The sequence below is a fragment of the Piliocolobus tephrosceles genome, chromosome 5, assembly GCF_002776525.5.
Source record: "Piliocolobus tephrosceles isolate RC106 chromosome 5, ASM277652v3, whole genome shotgun sequence".
Classification (NCBI taxonomy): domain Eukaryota; kingdom Metazoa; phylum Chordata; class Mammalia; order Primates; family Cercopithecidae; genus Piliocolobus; species Piliocolobus tephrosceles.
The window spans coordinates 137,332,518-137,341,381 of record NC_045438.1 but is presented as its reverse complement, the minus strand read 5'-3'; the positions used below and the strand labels follow the sequence as shown (position 1 = coordinate 137,341,381).

The following is an 8,864-nucleotide window of genomic DNA, read 5'->3' as shown; positions in this document are numbered from 1 at the left end:
CTTTCTTTCTTTCTCTCTCTCTCTCTCTTTCTTTCTTTTTTTTTTGAGATGGAGTGTTGCTCTGTCGTCTAGGCTGAAGTGCAGTGACACAATCTCGGCTCACTGCAAGCTCTGCCTCCCAGGTTCACGCCATTGTCCTGCCTCAGCCTCCTGAGTAGCTGGGACTACAGGTGCCCGCTACCATGCCCAGCTAATTTTTTGTATCTTTAGTAGAGATGGGGTTTCACCGTGTTAACCTCCTGATCTCGTGATCTGCCTGCCTCGGCCTCCCAAAGTGCTGGGATTACAGGTGTGAGCCACCGCACCCGGCCCAATAGACGCCATTTCTATTGTTAACCTAGTTTTGTCTCTCTCCTCTTCCTGCTTCATCTGGCCATAACACAGTGAACCTTGTTCCAGTTGCTTCTGTCTTCAGGTCATAATTTTAATGTAAGGTAAGGTAATAAGTAAATGAAACTCAGAAGAACAGTATACCATTTTAACAAAAGCTAATTTGTTACCTTTGTCTAGCAGAAAGAGAAAGGTCCTCTTCATAAATTAATAGTGGGAATAAAATTTGGAGTTCAGAATAGTACTTTGTCCAACAGTTTTCTTAGAAAGCACTTATTGACATGCCATTGGTTCCATAACTAAAATAGCAATGGGATGTGCCGTTATAATTGACATCATTAAAAGCCCTCTAAGAAATTAGATAGAATTTATGTTAGTTCTAATAAACAGTTATAACATTCTCTAAGACTCTGTATATTTTCAAATTGTTTTAGTCTGACTTTATGCACTGGTGAAGTTTTACTCTGAAGGCCAAGACTTCTATCTTGCAGTAGTTAAAGGTGCTTCACAACAATAACAGAGTCTAGAGTAGCAGAGTAAAAAGAATATAGATTTGTAATCAGATAAATATGTATTCCATGCTGCTTTTGATTTTATCAGCTACAGCACCTTGGGCAAGTCACTCAAAATACCTGAGCCTTAAGGTTATTTTCTATAAAACGGAAGGAAAATTATTAGATGATAGTTAATACAGTAAAATGAAATGATAGATAAGTACAATTATAAAGTTAAATACAATCCAGTGTCTGACATAAGCAACTATTCCCGAGTGGTAGCTGCTACATAAAGGCAAATATTAATAATGATAATGATAATAACATCATGCTTTGGGCTGGGAAAGCCTGTCAATTTTTCCTTATTCATTTAACCTTCTCCCTGTGGCAGTCCAGGCGTGTGGGAGCCTGTGAGCCACAGAAGCGCTCAGACGTTGCTGAAAAACAAAATTTTTTTGAAGACTGTTGTATCTGTCAGATTTTTCTATGTAACAAAGTACTCCAAAACTTAATGACTTCAAACAATGGTTTAGTATCTCCTCATGATTCTGTAAGACAGCAAATTGTGCTCAGCCCATCTGAGTGGTCTTTATGTACTGGGCAGGTTCAGCTTTTCTCAGGCGGGGTCCCTCACATCTCTGTAGCACCAATAAGTTTGGCAGGGATAGGGGGCCTGTCTCCATCCATGTGGGCTCATTATCCTGCAGGCCAGCTGAGGCCTGGAAAGCTCTCCTGTGCAAGACAGAAACAGCAGGTGTCTTGAGCTGAAACTTAAAACTCACAACATCACTTCCATTACATTCTATTATTCAAAGCAAGTCATAGTACTAGCTCACATCAAGAGGTGGGTTAATAGATTGCATTTCTTGACAAAATGGGCTACAAAGAATTTGTAGCTATTTTTGCAACTTATCATAAATATCCTCTGGCTTTTGGCTATATGTAAATGAATTTGGTGTGCAAGCGTTGGAGAGCCCTCATATTTAAAATAAATTCCACCCACTCACCTACCAGTCAAGATCTTATTTTTATTAATCTGCTTTAAAAACACAATGAAACTTTCTGAAAGGAGACTTGAACTAAGAACTGTTGAGTTCCAATATGAATAAGGTGCTACAATTTATTCTTATAAAAAACTTTATGGAATTTTACAGATGAAAATACAGAAATGTGAAGAATTGCAAGTAATCTCTTACGATTCCCAGGCTCATATTCTGATACAAAGTCCTGTATGCTGATATCCAGTCACATGGTCTCCCACAATCATAAAATTAATGAAGCAGAGGAAACTTATAAAAACAATTATTTGTTATTTAATATCATTTCCACCAATTATGTCAGCAACAACTCCTATGTGTATGGACTAGTTGTTTTAAATAACTCACTTGAATAAACTGCACAATACAAAATAATATGAGGAGGCTGGGCACGGTGGCTCACACCTGTAATCCCAGCACTTTGGGAGGCCGAGGTGGGTGGATCATGAGGTCAGGAGATCGAGACCATCCTGGCTAACATGGTGAAACCCCATCTCTACTAAAAATACCAAACAAAATTAGCCAGTCATGGTGGCGGGTGCCTGTAGTCCTAGCTACTCAGGAGGCTGAGGTAGGAGAATGGCGTAAACACGGGAGATGGAGCTTGCAGTGAACCGAAATCGCACCATTGCACTCCAGCTTGGGCAACAGAGCAAGACTTCATCTCAATAATAATAATAATAATAATAATAATAATAATAATAGGAAAGATTGCTTTGTAATGATCTTCTACTGAAAAACATGCAAAATTACCTCCATGTCCAGATCTACCTTCTCCGTAGCTCCAGAGTACTCTACAGCTAAACCGAATAGGTTATTCCATGAAGACTTTGCAGAGACTGTGGTATGTAATGAATAAATACTTGTTGACTTGGACTGAAATTCTTAATCATCTGAATCAGTTTATAGAGCTGACTGCCTGAAGACTGATACTCCTCATGTCCAGTAGTGATTGATTCTCTTCCCAGGAACTCCCCAGTCCTAATGTATGTATTGTAAACATTCTTTGTATAGATCTTTTTATTTACTTATTTAATTTTAGAGATGGGTTCTCACTGTGTTGCTCAGGCTGGCCTCAAACTCCCAGGCCCCACCTCAGTCTTCCAAGTAGCTGGGACTACAGGGGCACACCACGCCACCAGGCTATACAGATACCTTTCCTTAGCATTAATCATTAAACAAATGACAAATAATTTTTGGTAAAAACTTCAAAAGAAAGTGCTGCCCAAAGCAATTTATAGATTCAATGTTATTCCTATTAAAAACTACCATTGAGATTCTTCACAGAACTAGAGAGAGCCTGAATAGCCAAGGCAATCCTAGCCAAAAAGAACAAAGCTGGAGGCATCACATCACCTGACTTCAATCTATACTACGGGGCTACAGTAACCAGAACAGCATGGTACTGGTACAAGAACAGATACATAGACCAATGAAGCAGAATAGAGAACCCAGAAATAAGACCTCATACCTACAACTATCTGATCTTCAACAAGCCTGACAAAAGCAAGCAATGGGGAAAGGATTTCCTACTCAATAAATGGTGCTGGGAGAACTGGCTAGCCGTATGCAGAAGGTTGAAACCACAACCCTTCCTTATACCATATGCAAAAATTAACTTAAAATGGATTAAAGACTTAAATGTAAAACCCGAAACTATAAAAACCCTGGAAGACAACTTAGGCAATGCTACTCAGGACATAGGCATGGGCAACGATTTCATGACGAAGATGACAAAAGTAATTGCAACAAAAGCAAAAATTGACAAATGGGATCTAATTAAACTAAAGAGCTTCTGCACAGCAAAATGAACTATCAGCAGAGTGAACAGACAACATACAGAATGGGAGAAAGATTTTGTAAACTACGCATCCAACAAAGGTCTAATATCCAGCATCTATAAGAAACTTAAACAAATGTACAAGAAAAAAACGGACAACTCCATAAAAAAGTAGGCAAAGGGCATGAATGGACACTTCTCAAAAGAAGACATACATGCAGCCAACAATCATATGAAAAACAGCTCAACATCACTGATCATTAGAGAAATGCAAATCAAGACCACAATGAGATACCATCTCACACCATTCAAAATGACTATTATTAAAAAGTCAAAAATAACAGATGTTGGGAGGTTGTGGAGAAAAAGGAACATTTATACACTGTTGGCAGGAGTGTAAATTAGTTCAACCATTGTGGAAGACAGTGTGGCAATACCTGAAGGACCCAAAGGCAGACATACCATTTGATCCAGCAATCCAGTTACTGGCTATGTACCCAAAGGAATGTAAATCATTCTATTATAAAGACATGTGTACACATATGCTCATTGCAGCACTATTCACAATAGCAAAGACATGGAATCAACCTAAATACCCATCAATGATAGACTGGATAAAGGAAATTTGGTACATATACACCATGGAATACTATGCAGCTATAGAAAAGAATGAAATCCACCAGACGCAGTGGCTCACACCTGTAATCCCAGCATTTTGGGAGGCCAAGGAGGGTGGATCACGAGGTCAGGAGATTGAGACCATCCTGGCTAACATGGTGAAACCCCATCTCTACTAAACATACAAAAAAATTAGCTGGGCGTGGTAGCTACTCGGGAGGCTGAGGCAGGAGAATGGCGTGAACTGGGGAGGCGGAGCTTGCAGTGAGCAGAGATCATGCCACTGCACTCCAGCCTGGGCGACAGTGCGAGATTCCGTCTCAAAAAAAAAAAAAAAAAGAATGAGATAATATTCTTTGCAGGGACATGGATGGAGCTAGAGATCATTATCCTTAGCAGACTAATGCAGGAACAGAAAACCAAATACCACATGTTCTCATTTATGAGTGGGAGCGAAATTATGGCAACGCATACATGGACACATAGAGGGGAACCACACACACTAGGACCTATTGAAGAGTGGAGGGTGGGAGGAGGGAGAGGATCAGGAAAAATTACTATTCGTTACTAAGTTTAATACCTGGGTGATGAAATAATCTATAAAACAAACCCCTATGACACATGTTTACCTATGTAACAGACCTGAACATGTACCCTTGAACTTAAAATAAAAGTTTTAAAAATGCTCTAAAATGAGGTTTCTCAACCTGAGAACTATTAATATTTTGAGCCAGATGATAATTATTTTTTTGTGGGAGGCTGTCATGTGTGTTATAGGACTTTTAACAGCACCCCTGGCCTCTACCCAATACAGGCCAGTAACATCCTCCCCAGTAGTGACAACAAAAACTATCTCCAGACGTTGTCAAATGTCACTGGAGGGAAAAATTGCCCCCATTTAAGAATCATTGCTTTATAAGGTAACAGACTCTTTAAAATAAAAATAGTAACAATGTATTGTGTGTTTATGGAATACGAGATAGAAATTATACAACAACAATTGCGCAATGAATAAGAGAGAAATCTGGAGTATACTAATCTAAGGTAGATTTGACGATAGATTATACATACATGTAAAATTCTACAGCAACAACTAATCCAAAAGAAAGAAAAAACTTATTTTAAAAATAAATATTTCATAGAATTAATAGAAATATCTAGCAAAAATAATTCAACTATATTAATAAGCGCATTAAATATAATTGGTCCAGACAGACCAATTAAATGATAGAGAAGAACAGATTGAATAAAAATGGAATATTGAACAATAACCTATCAGCAACCCATTTTAAATATAAAGACATACCTTCATTAAAAGTAAAAAGAAGGGAAATATATACCATGCAAAAGAAATCAAAAGAAAGTCAAAATGATTATGGCAATACTAGACAAAGTAGAAATTGGAGCGAGAAATGTTAATAGGGATAAAGACAAACATCACTCAATGATAAAGGGTTATTTCTCCAGAGACATAGCAATCTTAAGTGCATGAGCACCTGACAACAGAGCTTCAAAATACAGGAGACAAAGTTGACATAAAAGAAAGAAGGAATAGAAAATCCAAAATTATCATTGGAGATTTTATACTCATTTCTTAGTACTTCATCGAAAAATTAAGCAGAAAGGTAAGGATATAGAGTAACTGAACAATGCTATCAAGTAGCTTGACTTAAGTTATATTTACAGAACACTCCACCCAACAACAGGAAAACACGTAATTCAAAACTGTATTGGTTCTACCTACTATATTTCTCTCTATGAACATCATGTTCTTCTTCACTTATTCATCTTCTCTTGTGGCCTCAAAAAAGTTTTATAACATTTTCCCTGATGATTCTTTATATTCCTTGTTAAATACTTTTTATATTATTTTGCTCTTGTTAACAGATACTTTTTTCCTTCCTCCATCACTAAATACTTTTTCTTACAATCTTCGTGGCTTAGTCTGCCAGAGACAGATGATATTGCTTCCTACAGGGTTCTGATTTGCTGAAGAGGAAAATATTTAATGTCTTATTTTGGTTTCACTTAAACCAGCTTCCGCAAGGGCCAACTGTCACCAAAACCTGACTAGAAGAGAGTGAGGTTGTGGAGACTGGGGGTTGGGGTGAGGAATTGTAAATAACAAATGATACATGGGTGTCCTTTCAGCGCCCTCTGGAGAATTAACTAACCAGAGAAGTGAAGGGTTCAACAGTCAGATTAAAGAACAGGTAGGCCAGGTGTAGTGGCTAACGCCTGTAATCCCAGCACTTTGGGAGGCCAAGGTGGGTAGATCACCTAAGGTCAGGAGTTCAAGACCAGCCTGACCAACATGGTGAAACCCCATCTCTACTAAAAATGCAAAATGAGCTGGGTATGGTGGCACATGCCTGTAATCCCAGCTACCTGGGAGACTGAGGCAGGAGATTGCCTGAACCTGGGAGGTGGAGGTTGCAGTGAGCTGAGATCGCGCCACTGCACTCCAGCCTGGGCAACAAGAGTGAAACTCTGTCTAAAAAAAAGAAAAAAAAAAAAAAAAGAACAGGCATTACCCTGTGCTTTGTGCTTTGAGTCACTATCAAGTGACTTAAACAAGGACAGCTCATAGCCACAGGTCTACAGGGAAAGAGTAACTGCTGTAAACAGCAGCATCTTAATGTGTTTGCACTTGTGAAAAAGTAGAGGATGCTTCATTTCTTGAGACCACGCAGTCTCCAGTGAGTTTCAGGATGTGCCGGTTGACTCTATGGTCTAGGCACTGTTTACTAAATTGACAATGAACCTCCAAATCAACTATGAGTTTGGCTTACTGGTATGAACCTGATGTTTGCAGTTTACAGTCAGCCAAAAATCCTGGGATGTGTACATTGCAGGAAAAAAATCAGAATTAAAGTGAAGGAATGGACTCGGTTGTTTCCCCAGATGTGTGAGAATAGGTTAATTTCCTGGAGGTAGTTAAAATAAAACCAAAAGGACAAATTGCCTATTCCTCTCATATTCCTTCCCTCCTCCTTATTCCCTCCCAATATAAAGAAAGCCAGGCCTCTTTTTGCTTTTGACTCTGAAACTTTCTCTTCAGATATACTGGACGTTTATCAGCCAGGCTGGTGAGAAAATGTCGACAAATTGCCGTGTTACGTCCCAGTCATGATGATGATCATAATAATTGATAGTAATGATGATAATAGTGCATGATATGTATTGAGTACTTACCATATGCCAGCTGTTCTTCTAATTGCTTTTATCATACTCGTATTAACTGACTTAATTTTTAGAATGATACCATTAAGTAGGTGTATTATTATATCTCCCTCCCCCATTTTACCAATTAGTAAATTGCAGCATGGAAGAGTTGGATACTTGACTAAAGCTACACCACTAGTAAGAAATGGAGCCAGAATCCAAACCCAGGCAGTCTAACTTCAGAGTGACACCATAGAGAGAGGGCAATTGTGCTACACTGTAGCCCAGAAGCGAATTTATGCTACAATTCCTATCACAGGCAAGGAACCATTTGCCAAGTTACAACTTAATTCTTCTAAAGAAGTAATTGCACGTGGATCTGGCCACTTATACATCCAACTGTCTTCATTTAGAGGTGTTTCTCCAGGGCAAGCCCTGAGGTGGAAATTTGCATTAATGTAGCTGATTAAGCCCTCCTCTGTAGATGCTTTATGGACAGAAATGGGCCCTTCCTCTTCTCTTTGTTTCTCATACTTGACTGTGGCTCTGTACCCCCAGGAGATTGGTTCCAGGACCCCAGCTGATACCAAAATCTGTGGATGCTCAGTCTCTTCTATAAAATGCTGTAATAACCCTTATCTGTGGATTTAAATCCATGGTAGGTTGAATCCACAGATGTGAAACCTTGGATAGGGAAAGTCGACTGTATTAGATTTATGCACAGATAAACACTCTTGGTCAAGGCCAGCATAATTCATCTCCAGGTGACTTAAAGAGAGAATGCACTTTGAAGTCTTCATGGTCAGCTGAAGAATCCAAAATTTTACTGTCAAACTCACTTAGAAATCTTACAGGTTCAAACATGTTATGGCTAATACATTTTTGCAGCTTTGTCAAAAACCAAAGAAATGTTCCTGAGCTGAGACCAGGCTACATGGCACTGAAGAGTCAGGACTTGCTCCCAACCCCAGAATAGGGGGACCAGACATTTCCAGTCTGGGAGGGTCCCCCACAAAAGTTGCTCTAAAACTACAGAGTGGAGTTTTTTTTTCTGAATTTTTCCTTCTTCGGGGAAAAGAGTGTGAACCTGCGTAGTGTTCTTCTGTCTCTGCTCACCTGAGTACCACGGGGTTCGTGGGTTTCAAGTTGAAGATATCAGATTTAGGGAGGATTCACATCTTTCTTCTTCTGTTTATTTGTGAGGTACGGTGAGGTCGTCATTTTACTTCCATGAGGACAGTGGATAAAAAAGAACCCTTTGGAGGGAAGGGAGAGGTAGAGATGAGTAAAGTTATGTAAAAGGATTGAAAAGTAGACCTGAGAGCTCAACTGAGAACAGAAATTTTGTGGCTATGATCCCAGGGGACCATGAAGACCTGCAGGAGAGGAAAAAAGACACTGCAGGGACAGTATATGTGAAATTCTACACAATGCTCCACA

The 8,864-nt window shown here is 39.2% G+C and overlaps 1 protein-coding gene across 4 annotated transcripts in view; it reads right to left on the bottom strand.

The window, feature by feature from the left end:
- LOC111534655 (HLA class II histocompatibility antigen, DQ alpha 1 chain-like) overlaps nucleotides 1-8,559 on the bottom strand; it is a 24,195-nt gene extending 15,636 nt beyond the window's left edge. Inside the window, exon 1 of one of the 4 annotated variants that reach the window (XM_023201217.1) lies at nucleotides 8,541-8,559. The gene's annotated coding sequence lies outside the window, so the exon portion shown is untranslated. Of the gene's footprint in view, nucleotides 1-5,999; nucleotides 6,164-8,540 lie in introns of those variants that run through there. The other 3 variants (XM_023201218.3, XM_023201215.3, XM_031935672.1) reach the window with 3 other exon arrangements.
- Between the last annotated feature and the right edge of the window lie 305 nt (nucleotides 8,560-8,864).